The sequence below is a fragment of the Octopus bimaculoides genome, chromosome 6 (assembly GCF_001194135.2).
Source record: "Octopus bimaculoides isolate UCB-OBI-ISO-001 chromosome 6, ASM119413v2, whole genome shotgun sequence".
NCBI classification, from domain to species: domain Eukaryota; kingdom Metazoa; phylum Mollusca; class Cephalopoda; order Octopoda; family Octopodidae; genus Octopus; species Octopus bimaculoides.
In genome coordinates this window covers 9,083,137-9,103,281 of record NC_068986.1, presented here as the reverse complement: position 1 = coordinate 9,103,281, position 20,145 = coordinate 9,083,137, and the positions used below count along the sequence as shown (strand labels likewise).

The 20,145-nt window shown below is 34.9% G+C and overlaps 1 protein-coding gene across 2 annotated transcripts in view; it reads left to right on the top strand.

Moving 5' to 3' along the window:
* LOC106873540 (spermatid perinuclear RNA-binding protein) overlaps nucleotides 1–20,145 on the top strand; it is a 39,703-nt gene that overhangs the window by 14,852 nt on the left and 4,706 nt on the right. The gene's annotated exons all lie outside the window — the stretch shown is intronic.

The window sequence follows — 20,145 nt, the reverse complement described above, 5'->3', positions numbered from 1 at the left end:
ATATATATATATATATATATATATATATATATATAAATATAAAAGTGCATGTGTATTTATATATATAAAATGTGTGTATCTATGTATACATATATATAATGTAGCCATTACAGCCTATCGGGCTATTGGTGTCTAAAGAGCAACCATACCAAGCCTGTTTGGTAAGGCGGGTGGCTTTTGTTGGACACCCTGCAGGACAAAAATCAAAACCTCAATGGGCAAACAAACAGCTGGGAATGAGAGAGCCCCTAGTCTTTGTTTAGATGTCTTTCTAGAAAGTAAACTGTGACACTTGCAACTTTGTTTGCATCCATTGATGTAAAGTAGTTCTTCTTTATAAGCAAATGCATACGTTGTTTAGGGAGTGGAGGCCCTGCGCAAGTCCTTTCTTCACTTAAAAAAGCTTTAAGCAAAACAGCGTTTGATTTTTAGCATTACTATTATGTGTAGCATACTCTGGCTGGTTGTAACAGAGAAAGGCAAAACACACTGACTGGAAAATTCCATGAAGGCTTTAACACTTGCTGTAAGAGGTGCTCATCATTCCCACATCTGTGCAAAAGTATGTAGGTCACTACCAGGACTGAAAAGCCACATCTGTGCCACTTATGCTCAAGAAGACATTCGAGTAAAGGCATCAGTTGAAATCCTGTTACAGTGATTGTTGATGCATGCATATGTATATGCTTGCAGACTGCTTCCAAATCATATGGTTTTGGACTTGGGTTTTGCTGAGCAACAGCTTCGGCTTCCATAACCTCAGGCCAATCAAAGCATTGTGAGTAGATTTGATGGAGAGAAAATGAAAAATGCCTGTTGTAAATATTGTAGGTATGTGTGTGGGCCTATGTGTTTGTGTCCCCTTGTTTTGATATTGCATCAGTTGTAAATGAGTGATGCTATCGTTCAGTGGGTGTCATTCATTGCCAATACTCTGCAAAAACAGGTTTGGCTAATATCTCAAGATCACTGATGCGGTCCTCCCACTTAATGCCACAATTGTTGCAACACTCCTTCAGTTTTTCAAAGACCCCAATAAAGAAGTGAGAAAGTTGGGTCTCCAACTGGGCCTTTCGCAATGCCCTTAAAGTCAGGAACTTTTCAGCACACCCTCATATCATCATCACTTAATGTCTGCCATTCATGCTGGCAAGGGTGGGACAATATATCTAAATAGATATATGCGTGCATACACATGCGCCCACTTATATAGAATGCTGTATTCACCTTTATATCTGTGAGGTTTACTGTTTTCCAGTTATTTATATCATTAATTTTTCTCTATTATTTCTGTATTATACTCTTGACATTTACATGAAAGCCTCATATCTTAATTACTATTTATAGAGGTTGCTATAGCTCATCTGTCCAGCACACAATGAATGAAATTTATTTTTCTCTATAATTGCATCCTTTTTTGATTTGTTTTATCCCTGTCCAGACCTATGAACACCCTAAATTTCTGCTCTACTCTGCAGTCTTTTCTCTGTTGTTTTAAATTTGATATTGATGCTAAAATATTAAATTTCTTTGATAAGTCTGCAGTAGGTTGGGTTTTCCTTTCTAATTTATTTCTGCAGCTCCATTTACATATAAGTGGTTTAAAGAAAAATAATAAAAAGCTTAACCTGTAATTCTTTAATTACTACCTTTAGTGACTTCAAAGTTAGCTGTTAATTGGTTTACTCTAATCTCAATGACTTCATTGACTTTTAAATCCAGCATTTTTATTCAAACCAATTCTATTATTCTCATTTCTAATGCAAAAAAAAAAAAAAAGTCATCTTTGAGTAGCTGTGATTTTCTATAGTGTTTGCCCGTAGCTTCTGTTTTCATTCAGTACCAAATCTAACTACCCGGAGTTTGTTTAACCCTTTAACATTGAAACTGGCCAGATCAGGCTTCTCACACCTATCCTACAATGTCATTCTAGAAATATACAATCTCATCATTGAAATCTCCAAACTGAGATAATGCATGATTAATTCAAAGCAATGGGAATAAATAAATATTACATTTGACAGAGTAGTCTGAATGCTAAAAGATTAATCTTTGTGTACGAAAAAACAAAAGCCAAAAAACATTCTGATATCAATGTGACTAGAAAGAATCCTAAAGGTAATCAATGATTTGTTTCTGACATTGCTGCCTTTTTAAAGAAAGTCTTGCAGTCTTCATGGCATTAACTGATTCTTGTATGGGTTTGTGCATTTCCTGCCATCATATCCAAGTTGCATTTGATGATCAGATGATGTATATTTTGATTCAGCATCGGTGATGGTGGTCGTCGTTTAAATGTGACCTTTTTATTTTCCCAGCTGTAAATGGTTTGTTTCATTCTTCGTTGTGTAAACTTTGCGATACTTAGTCTTGCAGCTGTTCCTTGTTCTCTTCATCATGTTCAGCTGGTGGAAAGTGGCAGCGTTTTATTTTATATTTCTTTCACTACAACCAAAATAATTGTTTATTACATAATTATCTGCAAAAGTAACTTATTTTCCTCTCTTCCCTTAATTTGTCTTAGAAAGAACTGTTATAATTTTCTCCAGATTGTTTGAATTATGGAATTTTAACATTTCTTTAGTTTGTTTATACATAGTTTTTTTTTGTTAGAAAGTTTTGCTAAGTATCTGCCTGTTAAGTACATCACTGTTTCTACATTACATACTTAATTCCATATTTCTCAAGTGCAGACAAAAAGTTGCTTTTATTTTTGTATTTCGTTTTTGTGTAAAAGTTTTATATGCTCCAATTGAGAGGCCGCTATTTTTGCAGGGATTGTCTCTTGTGCCTGGTACTATTATGATTTTTCTTGCCTTTGCTTGGAATTTAAATATTTTTTGTTTGTTTGTTTTAAAACTATTAATTCTTTAGTTTACACTTTTCTACATGTCGCATCTTGTATTTCAACAATTTGATAATCTTCTTTTGGGTATTGTTCCAGTCATGACAGGCTGGTCGAACTTGAGGTGTCAGCAAAGGTATTCTTTTGTAATTTGGTCTTTTAGTAATGATGCCTTTTGTACTTGTTGTCAATAATAATGATGATGATTTTAAATTTTGGCACAAGGCTAGCTATTTTGGAGTATATTGATTACACTGACACCAGTGTCCAACTAGTACTTATCAGCCCCAAAGGGATGAAAGATAAAGTCGACCTTGGTGGAATTTGAACTTGGAACTTAAAGGCAGACAAAATACTGCTGAGCATTTTGTCTGATGTGTTTATAATTCTGCCAGTTTGCCAACAACAATAATAATAATGTGATGATTTAAAATTTTGACACAGGGCCAGCTGTTTGAGGGGAGTGGATGTTTATGTTCATCCCAGTGCTTAACTGATTCTTATTCTATCAACCCTTTCTGTAACCTTGGGCTGACCAAAGCCTTGAGAGTGGATTTGATAGATAGAAACTGAAAGAAGCCCATCGCATATTTGTATATATATATATATATATATATATACATATATATATATATATGTATGTATGTATGTATGTGTATGTGTTCCTTTCAGTTTCTGTCTTTCAAATTCACTCACAAGGCTTTGGTCAGCCCGAGGCTATAGAACTAGACACTTGCCCAAGGTGCTGCGCAGTGGGACAGAACGTATAACCATGTGGTTGGGAGGTAAGCTCCTTACCATACAGCCATGCCTGCAAATAATTAAAAACAAAAACATTAATAATTCTCTGTTTTTGATAAAAATGATTAAATTATTAATTGATTGGAAACTCATTATCATTCATCTGTTAAGTATCTGCAGCTTTTAAAAAAAATTTTGTATTTCAGTCATCTGTCTGTGAAATTCTTTTTGTTCTAGTAATTTCAGTAACATAGTATTAACTCTAAGAATACCAGTGATTCTATTTAGAAATTGAATATTGATTCAAAAACAAAACAGAATTTAATCCTGTCAGCCATTAAAAAAAAATAAACATTCATTTATGAGATTTAATTTTAATTCTTCCACGATTGTAGTCCTTTAAAATCTAGATTATTGAGTATAATCTGGAATATCAATATGAAATGTGGTATCCCTTTTTTATTTAATGTTTCTGTTTTTATAAAAAATAAAAAGGTGTCAATTTATGCTTTAATTAAATTGAATTTGATACATAGTTAAAATTTTATTAAAAACTTAATTTATTTGGAAGTTGTAATTACTACATACTAGGAGTAGTTGTAGTGGTATGGGGTTTTGTGTTGTAACAGTGTATCATTACTCAGTTACCAATTTATTGTGGATTCCCTACTACACCTGGTAGGTCACACTTTTGTGCCATTCAGACAACAAACCTCCAGCCCATGGGTCTGTTTTTTGGCTAGTCGTTGCTGGTGAGGATTTTTATGAGGTTGGTGTGCGGGCCCTAATTCAACCTTCTTTAGTTGACTTTTACAATATAGAGAGGAGACGTTGGATCTGTTCTTTCTCATGCCAGTCTCCACACAGCAAACTACATAATGGTCTCTAATTTAGGTGGTACCTGACCAACAATTTCGAGGGTAGGGGTTTAGTAGATTCTATTGAGTCCAGTGCTTGCTGGGTACTTCTTTGTATCACCTCTGAAGGGATGAAAGCCAGAGTTGACCCCGTGGAGGATTTGAACAAATGTTGCAAGGAATTTTTTCCAATGCTTTATCAACTCTAATGGCTTAACACCTTTTAATAATAATAATAATGTCTTAAAATTCTGGCACAAGGCCAGCAATTTCAGAAGTTAGGGGCTAGTTGATTACATCGATCCCCAGTGTTTGACTGGTACTTATTTTATTGATGCTGAAAGGATGAAAGGCAAAGTCAACCTTGGCTGAATTTGAACTCAGAACATGAAGACGGATGAAATGCTGTTGAGCATTTGCCCAGCATGCTAACAATCCTGCCAGTTTGCTGCCTTTATAAGAATAATAATCCCCTCTATTTAAGGCACAAGGCCTTAAATAGATGGATATCATCATCATCATTGTTTAACGTCCGTTTTCCATGCTGGCAAGGGTTGGACAGTTTGACTGAGGTCTGGGAAGCCAGTGGCTGCACCAGGCTCCAATCTGATCTAGCAATGTTTCTACAGCTGGATGCCCTTCTTAATGCCAACCTCTCCGAGAGTAGTGAGTGCTTTTTATGTGCCACCGGTACAGGGACCAGTCAGGCGGGCCTGGCATCGATCACATTTGGATGGTGCTTTTTATGTGCCACCAGCACAGCAGCCAGCCAGGGGGCGCTAGCATTGACCACGTGGCACTATTATGTTCCTTATTTAGGTGCAAGGGCAGCAATCTTAATGAGAAGGATTGAGTTGACTTTATTGGCCTCAGTACTTTGTTTCATTGACCATGGAAGGCAAAGTTGATCCTGGCATGGTTTGAACTTAGAATCTCAAGAACCAGAACTAAATACTTCAAGTCATTTCATTTTGTGCTTTAACAATTCTACCAATCCACCCTCTCTTGCTTTTACCAATAATAATAATAATTTCTTTATTAGTGCCACCATGGCCCTTTTGTACAAAGGTATGAAAGCATGTGCAGGTACAGGTGTTGAAAAGTGAGGGGAGGGGGCAAGGACAATCTGCAGCCCCCCCACTCCATTCAGATGCTTATGTCATCACCATTATCATTTAATGTCCATGTTCCATGCTGGTAGGGATTGGACAGTTTGACAGGATCTGATGGGTCTGTTGACAGCATCAGCATCGTTTCTACTGCTGGATGCCCTTCTTATTGCTTTCCTGTGTGTATTGAGTGCTTTTTCTAATGGCACCAGTGAGTTGTTGCTTTCACTGTTGAAACTTAAAATATTTGGTTTATTTTAAAGGAAAACACCAGTCAGAATCACTGTTTGTGAATGTGAAGCTGGTATCCATGTTTTCTGTCATAAAAATCCACAAAGTTTAATAGTTACAATAGCAATATTCTTTTGTTTCAGTCATTTGTAAGCCTAGTACTTATTCTGTCTCTTGCTGAAACACTAAGTTATGGGGACGTAAACATTAACATTGGTTGTCAAGTGATGGTGGTGGTGGTGGTGGGGATAAACACAGTAGCACACACACACACACACACACATATTATGATGGGCTTCTTTCAGTTTCCGTCTACCAAATCCACTCACAAGGCTTTGGCTGGCCCGAAGACGCTTGCCCAAAGACGATTGCCCAAGGTGCCACGCAGTGGGACTGAACCTGAAATCATGTGATTGGTAAACAAGGTACTTACCACACAGCCACTCCTGCACCTATGGGGGGGTGGGGTGGAAGTTGTAGGACATAAGTCTCATATTAAAAGGTGTGGTGCAATATAAGGCAACAGTGAAGCCATGTTTTCATGAACAGAGTAACGAGATTTTCATTAATGCTCTCATTTAAATTGAAGAGGTTATTTCAGCTCATTTGATATGATAAACCATACCCCCCCCCCAAAAAAAAAACACATTGGTGTTGGTGCAGGTTGAGAGGGTTAAGTTACTTTCTTTGAGTTTTATTAAAATATAAGTTAACATACTTAGATTAATATATAATTTTTTTTTTTATAATACACATAAATTTAGAATGTAGTGCACCATATACTCAACAAAGTAAATATCTATTTTCCTCCGTCCACAATATTGTATATTTGGGACAATGTGACCGGAAATCTACTTTCCAAGTTAAGTGTTGTGTAACAAACTATTTAAATTACTGTAATAACAATACAGCTCTTATATGAGACATCAATTATATTTTATATGTCTGCCTATGTCAGGGATTGTTTCCATCAAGTTTGTTTCTTATTTTAGGAATATAATAATATAATTCGGCAGCAGAAACCGTCCTCATTTTTTTCCATTTCTGTTTGGGTTTCATGGGGGTTAGTGAGGCAGTTTTTTTCCATGGCCAGATGTGGTTTTCTAGAAAATTGGAAACGGATGACATTCATTACATGAATCCTGCAATCTCAAGACAAGGAAGCACAATCCTGTACATACAAGACTGTGTGCGTATATATGTATATGTATGTATGTGCATATATATATATATATATATATATATACTCATTTATTCTTTTACTTGTTTGTCATTTGACTGCGGCCATGCTGGAGCACCGCCTTTTAGTCGAGCAAATCGACCCCAGGACTTATTCTTTGGAAGCCTAGTACTTATTCTATCGGTCTCTTTTGCCGAACTGCTAAGTTACGGGGACGTAAACACACCACCATCAGTTGTCAAGCGTTGGTGGGAGGACAAACACAAACACACACACACACATATATATATATACATATATACGATGGGCTTCTTTCAGTTTCCGTCTACCAAATCCACTCACAAGGCTTTGGTCGGCCCGAGGCTATAGTAGTAGACACTTGCCCAAGGTGCCACGCAGTGGGACTGAACCCGGAACCATGTGGTTGGTAAGCAAGCTACTTACCACACAGCCACTCCTGCGCCTATATATATATATATTCTTTTTACTTGTTTCAGTCATTTGACTGTGGCCATGCTGGAGTACTGCCTTAAAGGGTTTTTTAGTCAAAGAAATCGACCCCAGGAGTTATTCTTTGTAAGCCTAGTACTTATTCTATCAATCCCTTTTGCTGAACCACTAAGTTACAGGGACATAAACACATCGACATCAGTTGCCAAGCAATGGTGGACACACGCACATACACATATAGATGGACTTCTTTCAGTTTCCGTCTACCAAATCCAATCACAAGGCTTTGGTTGGCCTGAGGCTATAGTAGAAGACACTTGCCCAAGGTGTCATGCAGTGGGACTGAACCTGGAAACCACGTGGTTGGGAAGCAAACTTCTTGCCACATGTATCTACATTGTGTGTGTATTTATACATATGTCAGGCTTCTTTCAGATTCCATCAACCTAATCCACTGAAAGCTCTTTTTTTTTCTATACATTGTAACACTAGAGGAAAGTCCATGTTTATCCTATACAAGCAATATTTTTCTGGAAATTCATTGCCATAATTAGCGTTACACATAAATCCAGTCTGCTTAATGAGGTATAAATGAACATAGTATCATAAGAACCATAAGCTTGATAGGAAATATATTCCACATTTTGATTCAGCATACAACACACTTAGAACTGACTATTAAAACACTTAGAAGACAATCATTGTTGCCCAGTGATATACACAGGATTATCTGCCTGGCAATCCCTAAAATGTAGTTCAAATGAATATGTTCCTGATATTTGTATTGTGATTGTAGTGTTAAGTATTACTGAAGTAGTGGCAGCACAATGGCCCAGTGGTTAGGGCAGCGGACTCGCGGTCGTAGGATCATGGTTTCAATTCCCAAACTGGGCGCTGTGAGTGTTTATTGAACAAAAATACCTAAAGCACCACGAGGCTTCAGCAGGGGGGGTGGGTGGTGGTGGTGGTGGCAAACCCTGCTGTACTCTCTCACCACAACTTTCTCTCACTCTTTCTTCCTGTTTCTGTTGTACCTGTATTTCAAAGAGCCAGCCAGGTCACACTCTGTGTCACCCTGAATCTCCCTGAGAACTATGTTAAGGGTACATGTGTCTGTGGAGTGTTCAGCCACTTTGCATGTTAATTTCAACTGGAACCCTTGTCGTCGTAACTGACACAGTGTCACGATTACAGAGGTCATATGACAAAGCGGATTGTGTTCAGATGTTTGAGTTGTGAAACGAAATGCTCTGTACATAAGTTGATATATTGTTGTTGTTGTTGTTTTACTATAAAAAGAAAGAAAAGAAAGGTCACTTGGTAGGCATGACACCATCATCATCGTTTAACGGCTGTTTTCCATGTTGGCATGGGTTGGACGGTTTGACTGGGGTCTGGGAAGCCAGGAGGCTGCACCAGGCTCCAGTCTGATCTGGCAGTGTTTCCATAGCTGGATGACCTTCCTAACAGCAATCATTCCAAGAGTGTAGTGGGTGCTTTTTACGTGCCACCGCCACAGGGGCCAGAGGGGGCTGGCAACGACCACGATTGGTTGGTGCTTGTTACGTGCCACTGGCACAGGGATCACAACTACAATTTCCATTTGATTTTGATGTACTTGACTCAATAGGTCTCCTCAAGCACGGCATTGTCACCCTATGATCCAAGGTACTTTTGAGTGGGCTGGTTATGCGACACTAATGTATGTTACATTAGTTTCTTAACATTTAAGCAGAAACCAGTTTGTCATAAAGAAAGTGGAAGAGAAATTCTAGGAATTGGTCAGTTATTGCTTTCCTCATCTTAATAGTGAATAGCAGAGAAATTGGAAAAGTGAAAAAGGAATGGAACCTCTTACCATAACTTTGTGTGGTATTGAGAAAGACTGAAAAGCTTGGTGAGAATTGTTGCTAATTTTGGGGGTTTTCTGTTTGTAGTAGGTCTATTCCTAAAGGGATTATGAATTATGCCAGGAAGTGGTATAAACCGTAAAAAACTGGTTTTTGAAATGAAAGCTTATGGAAAATGTTGAACAGAACAAATGTGTTTTCTTTCTGAGAAATCTACAAGTCGACCATTCATGTTTTATATATGGAAGCTCCATCATTTAGCAAATAAATCGTTTCTATTATTTGCATTTTTGGTGTTGGTGGTTAGCTCTCAATTTGTATAAGTTAAAAGATATCGTGAGGAAAATATAACCCTGCTTCTCCTCCACATAAAAATAAGGTGCAGGAGTGGCTGTGTGGCAAGAAGCTTGCTTCCCAACTACATGGTTCTGGGTTCAACCTTACTTGTGGCACCTTGGGTAGGTGTCTTCTACTATAGCCTCAGGCCAGCCAAAACCTTGTAAGTGGATTTGGTAGATGGAAACTGAAAGAAGCCCATCGTATGTGTGTCTCTTTGTGTTTCTCCCCCACAACCACTTGACAACCAGTGTTGGTGTCTTCATGTCTCTGTAACTTAATGGTTTAACAAAAGAGATTGATAGAATAAGTACTTGACTAAGAGAAAAGTAATGGCGTTGATTTGCTTGACTAAAATTCTTTTAGGTGGTGCCTCAGCATGGCTGAAGTCGAATGACTGAAACACATGAAAGATATACAATTTCTTAGGAAGTTGGCTTCAGCTGTATAGAAAAGATTTAGCAGCAATTCTTATAATTGATAATGTGAGTTTAGTGGGTTTTATCTCAGATCTAGAAAATTCTTTTTGACATTATCACTGTCAGGCAGTTCTTTCTATATTTATTGTGATTAATATGTCTTATTATTATTGTTATTATTATTATTATTATTAAAGTTTCATATTGAAGGTGTGTATCAATAGATAAGGTGGTTTTTAAACAAGACTGTCTCTGCTGTTCCGACATTAATGGTTGAGAGAAGAATTTTTATTAAATCACAGACCATTAATTCTTTTATCATGTGAGATGATTTAATCTTGATATTGTAAGTTTTGAAATTCCTTAACAGTGGAAATTCAAGATTATGCTGTGACGTTTCTCTTTTTCTGACTTGCTTTTATTGCAGAGAGAGAGAGAGATGAAAGATTTAGTTCCTTGTCCAAAACATAGCTCTGCAACAATGTTAGAAATCTAAACTTAGAATGGTTCCATTGAGATGCTGATACCATTCCTATCTGGACTTTGTGAATCTTCAGTTCTGATTGTTGCATGGCTTTTATGTTCAACATTGTTTTAACATCCACTTTTCCATGTTTGCATGGGTTGAACAGATTTTGTTGATGGCACATTTTCTACTGCCAGATGCCCTCCCATTTGCCAACTTCAAGCATGGTAATATCCCCCAGACATTTTCATGGATGATTGGAACAAAGGACGCATCTCGTATGATGGTAACATTTGTTTACAACCATCATATGAAGTCAAGACAAGATGACAGTAAAACACACACACACACACACACACACACACACACACACATGATGGGCTTCTTTTAGTTTCTATCTATCAAATTCACTTACAAGGCTTTGATCAGCTTGAGGCTATAATAGAAGACACTTGCCCAAGGTGTCACACAATGGGACGGAACCTAGAACCATGTGATTGGACAGCAAACTTCTTACCATACAACCACACCTGCACCTATGTACAGGATTGTTTTCTTGCTGTATTTAACCATTGTGTTGGTGCTGTAAAAAAAAAAGAAAACATACTAGATTGACTATTCTGAGTTTGAGGTTTTTTTCATGTCACTTTCTCCATCTCCATAAATGAGGATTGATTCAATTGACTTTGTGGAATTGGTTTTGTACTTAGTTATAAAAAATCAATATATTTAGTTCAGTCTAACAACTTTTTGACATGTATCAATAATTCCAATAAGTTATATCAAAATTGATTTCTTGTTAGCATCTCCTTCAAATAAAAATGTGACTTTTCCCTCTATTAATGAATTTCTATGTTTTTTTTTTAAATACTCCGTTTCTAGTGAAAATTTAATAAATATAATTTATATAATTTTAAGTTTTCACCATATATTGATTATAGAAAATAGTTTGATATTTTCCTGAGGAAAAAAAAAAAAGTGGGTATTCGCATGCATGGAAATTGAACTCATACCTCTTATTTTCATGATAAATGTGCTTACTGATTACACTAATATACCCATTTATTTTTTCCTTTAAATTTAAGAACTATGATTTCATAGTGCTGTTTAAACATGTGTAGTCTGTGTAAGTTAAGAAATAAGTGAAAATTTTGTAAATATAAGTTTTCACCATATCTATTGACCAAATAATCTGATATGGGAGGGGGGGCATATAAACCCCTGCTGAAAGAAATGGGTATTAGTACATGTGGGAATGTATTTCTAGTGTTTGGTGGAATTATTTTTTCTTGGAGCTCTTATAATATTCCACTTTTCATTCTCTGCTTTTTAACCCATGAAATCAATTATACTTCGCTCTTTCATAATCTAAGGGCCCCCACTTGGTGTTTTATATCCCTATTTTATCTTTGATGCAGCAACATTTGTTATTTATGTAGTTTTTATGCTTTCACCATGTCAGACATGATTTGTATTTCAGTTTTACAGTTTAAAAACGGAAGTTTAAATTTGCTTTGTCATGTATGAAAGGCTTATTAAGTATTGGCTTAAAATTTTGGCACAAGGCCAGCGATTATAGGATAAGGGACCAGGTCGATTACATTGACCTTAGTTTTCAACTGGTACTTATTTTATCAACTTTGAAAGGATGAAAGGCAAAGTCAATCTTGGTGGAATTTGAACTCGGGACGTACAGACAAACAAAATGCCATTAACCATTTTGTCTGGCATGCTAACAATTCTACCAATTTGCTGCTTATTAGATATTCAAGACTAAATATTCACTACCAACTCGCATCTCCTTTACTAATATGGATTGAGTATTATACAGAAATTCTTGAAATATATATTTTGATTCCAAATAACTAACCTTGCACCATTTCAACTTAATGTTTTCCCTTTTCCAGATTATTACAATATTATTGTAGTTTAACATAGATTTTTAGATTGGTTTTATTTAGATTACATTGTTTCGAGTGTTTAATCAATGATTTCTTTACATCACTGAAGAATCTTCAATCTTGGAAAGAATGCTATTTTGATTTGATTAAAAACAAAAATTATATGAAAATACAGTGAAATTGTTTTTTATAAATTCAAAGGAATACTCTCCTTAAACCAAACCATGACAACAATTTCTATCTTCACCCGTAACTTCTTAAATTATTGGTGTAGGTTCTTAGGGAACTCTAAGGTTCATGCTGTGGTTTATAACCTGAACTTGGTAAATAGTAACAATTTTTCACTTTTATCCTCCTGGTTGATTAATTAGTTCAACTTTTAATGGGGCTTATTAAGAAATCAATTATATTGAGTTACTTATGTATCAAATGTATTGATATATCATTTGGCTGGTGTTCAGTAAATTAAATTGAGGTTGATGTACAAAATATTTTGTACATTAGCATAGTGTGTGCGTGTTTCTCTACGGCCAGACAACAAAATACATATTGTCACCTTGATATTTTGAAAAGTTAAGTTTTCAAATTCCATAGCATTCATTTGTTTGTTCATGATGACCTGAAATATAACTAACTTTTTAAAGTTTTGTGGATGATATTTCAATTCTCTCTGTTAACATTTGTTAGCATTTATTAACTGGTTTATCTAACATATCTGCCAGAGCAACTATTAATAAGTTATTTCACTAAATTCTTTGTTATATTTAAAGTAATTGAAAGAAACACAGAGCCTCTCAAAATAAATACAGTAAAGAAAGGGTTAATGGACATGGATGAAAACTTCAGATCTCTCAGTCAACTTGCCGTCATAATGGAATTGGTAATTTCTTCATCTGCAGCATTAAATAAAGGCTGAGATGATGCAATGCTAGATGTTTCTTTTACATCTTGGGATACACTTTCTGAATCCTAACAATTCAAGAATGGTGGAATCTTTTGTTCGACTGAAGCAAGAATTCTCTAGAACAGTCGTTCTCAAACATTTTTGGCTCATGGATCTCTTTGATTCCTGTTTTACTTGACTGGACCTCCACAGCCATTCACCATATATAAAAGAAAAAAAAATCTTACTAATTAAATATTATTGGGAATTGGATTAAAAAAATTAATATTTTGTGTATTGTAGAAGTATAACTGATTTATTTCAGATAAGTTTTACTAAAACCTTCTATGGGTCTCAGTTGAGTGTCACTGAGTCTAGAATAAGGAGATTTGAGTTCCTGGTCATGGAATTACTAGTTCAGCCAATTACTAGGAATATTCAACTTGTACATGTATTTCTTTAAAGAATAAACAAGAACTTATTAAACTGAGCAAGAGATGGGAAATAATTGCTTAATTAAACTAAAAGGATGCAGTAGGTTATCTTTTTGAGATAAAGGGCAGGAATATTCTTTCTACACTACCTCCCTGTGGCCTTCTTCCACTTTCACATCAACCCTACAATGACCCACAAGCTACAATAGTGGCTTAAAAGCAATGTGGTCATCATTGATATTATTTAATTGGGTATAAACTGTTGGTCATTTCTTTGGTCACTAGGCTAGCACTCTTTCAACTCTGCTCTCTTTAACTGAAAATATTTATTGTAATAAACCTCTGCCTCTCCCCGTCCCTCGGCTAAATATTGAGTGATTGATTGAGGAATGGAATAAAACTCCATAAATGCCATACGATTGTTCTTATTTCACTCACAAAGCAGGGCTATTCAGCTGTAAAAACATTTACTTACAAATTTATTCATGAACCAGAATTTATGGAGGTATCTTTTATAATTAGAAAAACATTGTAAAATATGAGGTGGGTTGGGAGAAGGAGGAGGAAATCTTCTTAGAATTATTTATAGATTATGTAAGAAATGTTTTAAGAAAACTGAATTTCTTCACCGACTGTAGATTTGTGGTGGAGAGTCGGTATTTAGAGCAGCTGCGGCTGTTGCTGCCTTTTTGCAACCAATCTGTTTGTTGTATTTATTGATTTGCTACCAATATGATGTTTCTAATAATTTGGACAGTTGGGAATAAAATCTAAAAACATTGTTGGAACGACTTTTTTATGTTGCTGTCTTTGTCTTTTGTACTTTAATGTTCTCTTTATCGGCAACCGTATTTACCCTCTGCTTGTGGACGTCTAAGCGGCTAAACTTCATTTCACTCTCATCTATTAGTTAATATATTAGATAAGTTACAGAATACATCGATAACAGTTTTAACACCTGATGACAAAGGTTGGGCGCATGTATACCTGCACAGTTAATTGGCGTATTTTATTGGCCACATTATTATTATTATTATTATTATTATTATTATTATTAAGGTGGAAAGCTGGCAGGATTGTTAGCATGCCAGGTAACGTGCTCAGTAACATTTTGCTTGTTTTTTCATTCTGAGTTCAAATCTTGCTGGGGTCTATAAAATAAGGACCAGTAGAACACTGGCGTCAATATAATTGGCTTACTCTCCACTGAAATTTGTGCCAAAATTTGAAACCATTATTAGTATTATTATTATTATTATTTCAAATGTATACTCTGTTTGCAAAGCACCTTAATGTCTACGACTCTAATATTTGTTTTTTTTTCTTCTTTTCATGAGCATAAGGAACATTTTGAAGATATTACTTTTCTTGCATATTATTTCTAGATGACTAAAAGCCAGCATTATGTTTAATTCTTTTCTTACTATTTTCCTGTTGAAATACACTGCCTTTGTTTTATCTAAGTTTGAAAATTAACGAAGAATTAAGTAAAATAACATTATTTTTATTATTATTAACACTTTTGTTACTGTATTTATTTTGAGATATTCTGTGTTTTTTTCAATTACTTTATATACAACAAAGAATTTAGTAAAATAACTTGGTTATCATTAAGCTGGTGTTGGGAGCATAAATTGTGACTAAGGTTTGGTGGAAGATTTTAATTCAAAACTTATGAAAACAAGACATTTGTACTCAGAGCTAGAGCCGGTTCAGCCAAGTTGGTAACAAAAGGGTTAAGGTGGTGTCTGGAACCTGAAATTTTGATGGAAGATTTTAATTTAGATTACCTGTTAAGACCGGAAGGTCGTATCATAGAACCAGGAGTAGTCTCAGGCTGACTATATTCTGGTTGTATTCAAAAAAGGATTTGTTCTTTAAAAAAAAGAAGACCTATGACTATTAACCCTCTGCTTTTTAAGGGGTAACCCTGTAGAAGAATCACTAGAATTTTCTGGGGGTGGGTGGGGTGGGTTGGAATACAATGAAACCCATCTTTGGTGCCCTTTGCTGATAAATTATTGAAATATTTGTCCAATCTACAATAGTATATCCGTGTAGCATTCAAACTGGCCATATCAGGTCCAAATATTCTCCCTGTTTTATGTTTCAAACCTGCCAGATCGGGCTTCTTACACTAGTCCTCCCATGTCATTCTAAAGAATAAGCAAACACGTCATTGAAATTTTGAAGCTGCAAGACAATACATGGTTAATTCCAAACCATGTGAATAAATTAAGATTAGATTTGACAGAAATAAATTGAATGGTAGAGTTAGGAGTTGATCTAGCAACAAAAGCCAAGTATTTTGGTCAGAGACACAGCCTACCTTTAGAACCATTGATCTAGAATTCTTGGGGAAAATGATGGAATTAAAGATATGAGACTTTCAGGGGGAGGTGGGGGAGGTTTGTTATACTTTTTGCTGATTTAAATGTATTTCTTTCCAATAATACCTGGATTTATCCCAAACTAATTTATAAACAATGCTACTATCAAAATTATTTTCATGCAGCACTGTAATTTCTACCATATTTTTTACACATCTGCAGGTATTTTATATAAAAAAAAAAAATTACTAACATTTTCTTTGTGCGATAAAGATAACAGTTTTCAGGATTCTATTCCAGACAGTTTCAAGCAGCACATTTGGATTAATCAGATGTTTTTTTCTTTGGTTTAAATATTTCTCAGAACTTTTAATAAGACCACATCAAATGAATGGAAACAGGTGACTAACGAACATAACCATTTTCAGTTTCTCCTCTAATCAATATCCATCATCGTTGTTTTAATGTCCATTTTTTCATTCTTGCCTGGGTTAGATGGACTTCATTGAAGAACATTTTCTATGGCTTCTTGCCACATCCCGTTGCAAACCTTCATTTCTAAATGATATTTCTCCATGGCCAGACATGTTTCATGGAAAACTGCAAATGAATAACATGATGGGATGCTCATTGACAACCATGTGGTGTCAGGTGATTGGCTCACACAGACATACATACATACATACATACATACATACATCATCATCATCATCATGGACTTCTTTTAGTTTCTGTTTACCAAACCTGCTCATAAAGCTTTAGTTGGCTTAGGGTTATAGTAAAAGATACTTGCCCAAGGTGCCATGCCGTGGGACTGAACTCAAAATTATGTGGGGAAAGAAGCTTCTTCACCCTACAGATTGTAACTGTTTAAAATGATTCCTAGAATATAACATGACATTTTAGGACTGAAAACATCAAAATCAGAGGGAAATGAACATGAGTAAAGTTTTAATAGACAAAATTTGAGAACTGATTTTTGTTTTTAGCAAATAAATTTATAAACAAATTAATGGGAACAGATTTAATACATGGAATGTTAAAGGCTAAAAATATGAAGTTAGGAAAAAAAAACAAAGCAATGTTATTTTCATTCCAGTCAAATATTGGTAGACAGGTTTCAGTATTATACTGACCTCATCAACCAACGTAACTTTACTCTGCTTGCCAACATAGAGATGAAAATATGCAATGATATAGTAAGAAAATGTACAAAATTGTTCATCTATTGACTTAGGAAAATAAATTTGTTTAGATATGAAATAATTCAAAATGCCATCTGCATATAAACCATTTAAATTAGTTTTCTCATAGAAAGCTAACTTGAGATAAAGGTATCAGTGAGCGACTAATATTATTCCATTATGAGAAATGTAAACTTCCAAGTATTCTGTGTTCCACAATTAGAATTTAGATTCTTCTAATCCCAACTTTGTTCTTAATCTTGTCAGCTTTAAAGTATGTTACTGGCAATGTGTTTTAAATCCTAATTTTTCAATCTGCATTCTTTCACTAAAGATGTCTGGCCATTAGTTCCAACATAATTCACTTAAGTGATGGCTTACCAAAACCTGGCATGATGGACATCTTAAGTCTGAAGAATGTGGTGATGTAATGGCAGTAATGGTAGTGTCAGACTTGATGGATTACAGTATTTAGCTCCTCCATTTCTTTGTTCCATGTTCAAATCCTCCTGACAGATGGAATTTGTCTTGTGTTCCTCAGAGGTGAATCAAATAAGCACCCACAATTAATTCAACTGGCTACAAATTGCTGGCTTTTAGTAGTTCTCTTTGTAATTTCATCTAAGCTTCGTCTTTCATGTTAAAACAAGGAATAAAGCAGAGAGAAGGATTAGTGCTATGGCTGCAGTCACAACTATTTGCATAGAAATGCATTTTGTTTAGTCAAGCAAACAGTCAAGGAGGTGAGTGTACGTAGGTAATGATTATATAAAACATGGCATGCAGAAATTGATGGAAATTTGTGAGTGAAATATTTAAAAACATTTAGAGTTGAAGATCTGAAGATTCTCAGAGATTGAATGAATTTCTTCAGTAGTCACAGTAGTTATTGAATTCCTTGATATCCAAACACTCAAACATGTTTGGTTTTAGCTTGAAATCAAGAGGGGTGGGAAATTACTAAGGATTTAAATACGTCCTAATATGTAGTCTTTCCCTATTGTCTGTATCCATATTCTTAGAGGAGTTAAGTGACTTAGTGTAGAGACTTTAGAAGAGTAATTTTCAAAATTAGGTTTTAAGAATTTTCTTATCAATTTGATGGAAGATCTTCAGGTGATGGAGTCCAGGTTAACATATTCAGCAAATATTTATAGTCACAAGCTGAATTGATGATTCCAAATTAGATTAGTATTAGCAGAGATGTGTTTCTTCAGAACAAGTGGATTACTAAAAGTAGCACTGGTAGTTAGGGGTACCATTCAAAATTTTTGCCACCCTTTTATGTTGGTATATAAACTAAGGAAGTCTGCTTGCTTCTATAGTCTCAACTTATAAAGGGAGTGATGGTCTGGTTCTACTGAATATTCAAAGCGGTTTTAATTATATTTTCTCTCTTTTAAGTTTTTACATAATGTTTGAAATATTCGTGTGTGCTTTTGCTCCACTTATTTCATCCTGCTCTTCTGTGATATGCACCCTTATGATGCGCACCCTTATGATGCACCCTTATGATGCGCACAGAAGGATACACACAGGCAGCAAGCTGGCAGAAACGTTAGCAAGCTGGGCGAAATGCTCAGCGGTGTTTCATCTACCGTTACGTTCTCAAATTACGCTGAGGTCCACTTTGCCTTTCATCTTTTGTTAGCCCGCATGGGTAATAAAAAATCAAATGCGCAGATAAGGATACACATCATAGAAGAACAGAATGAAATAAGTTGGGAATATTCTTGTAAATAAATTCCATTTTGATTGATTTGCTAAGGACTGGTATTGCAACAGTGTTTAATTCTTTCTCAATGAAGATTTACATTAAAACCTTGTAGGAATTTGTAAATTTGTTTTAAAAGCTTACAAAAACTATTAATTTTATATCTGGTGGTGCATATTTTTATGGTGATAACCAAATATTGAAATGTAAATATGTACTTGAATATTTTATCTTCAAACCATTTGTTGTTACCATATTTTTACTGAAGTACATTCATTTTATTTTTGTTAATTTTGAAAATAATGAAAAAGTTAGTGAAATAACTTTGTCATTATTAATCTAGTGTTTGGAACAAATTAACATGAAATTTTGACGGAAGAAAGTTTTTACTTTAGATCACTTTAAACCCAAAAGCTTGCATTTATAGAATTGGGTGTTTTCATGTGGTTTGGTATTAAAAAAGTTAAAGAAACCTTTTATTTTAAATCTCATTCACCAAAGAATGAAAGAAACCAATTTTCTCAACAACAAAAAAAGCCAACAAAAAAACCCCCCAAAACAAAATAAAGTACCAATTCTATTTTTGTACTTTTTCTATTTCAGTTCAATTTAATTTTGTTTTCTGAATTCAGTCAAAATCAGGAGCAATACAAGAATAATCATGCTTTATATTTGGATAAGGCAATCCAAATATAAAACTGGAACCAAAATGTCTTTTATTGGTTTCTTTCTTTTGTCTTGGAATGTCAGAATTTGTGTTGGGTTAAACTGTAAAGAATTGTTTCCACAAATAATTGGCACAATAACCAAAGTCCAGGAGTTGGATCATTGGCCACAAGTTTACTTAATATCACAGCTTAGATGAATTACATGACTTGCTAGAAATAATAGCCAAATCTCCCTCAGCACACACCCTACTGTCTTAGCCTTTTAGTATTTAAACTAGCCATATCTGGCCCAAATATTTTATCTATTTTATGTTCAAACTGGTCAGATCCAGCCTCTCACACCTACCCTTCAATGTCATTGTAAAAATATACAATCACATCATTGAAATCTCAAAGCTATGAGATGATGCATAATTAATTTGAAACAGTATGAATGAATAAGGATTATGACTAGATTATGAAATAATCTGAATGTTAATGGGTTAAGTAAAAAGGTTAATTTGAATAATGTAGTTTCTCATCTACAAAAAAAAAAAAAAAAAAAAAA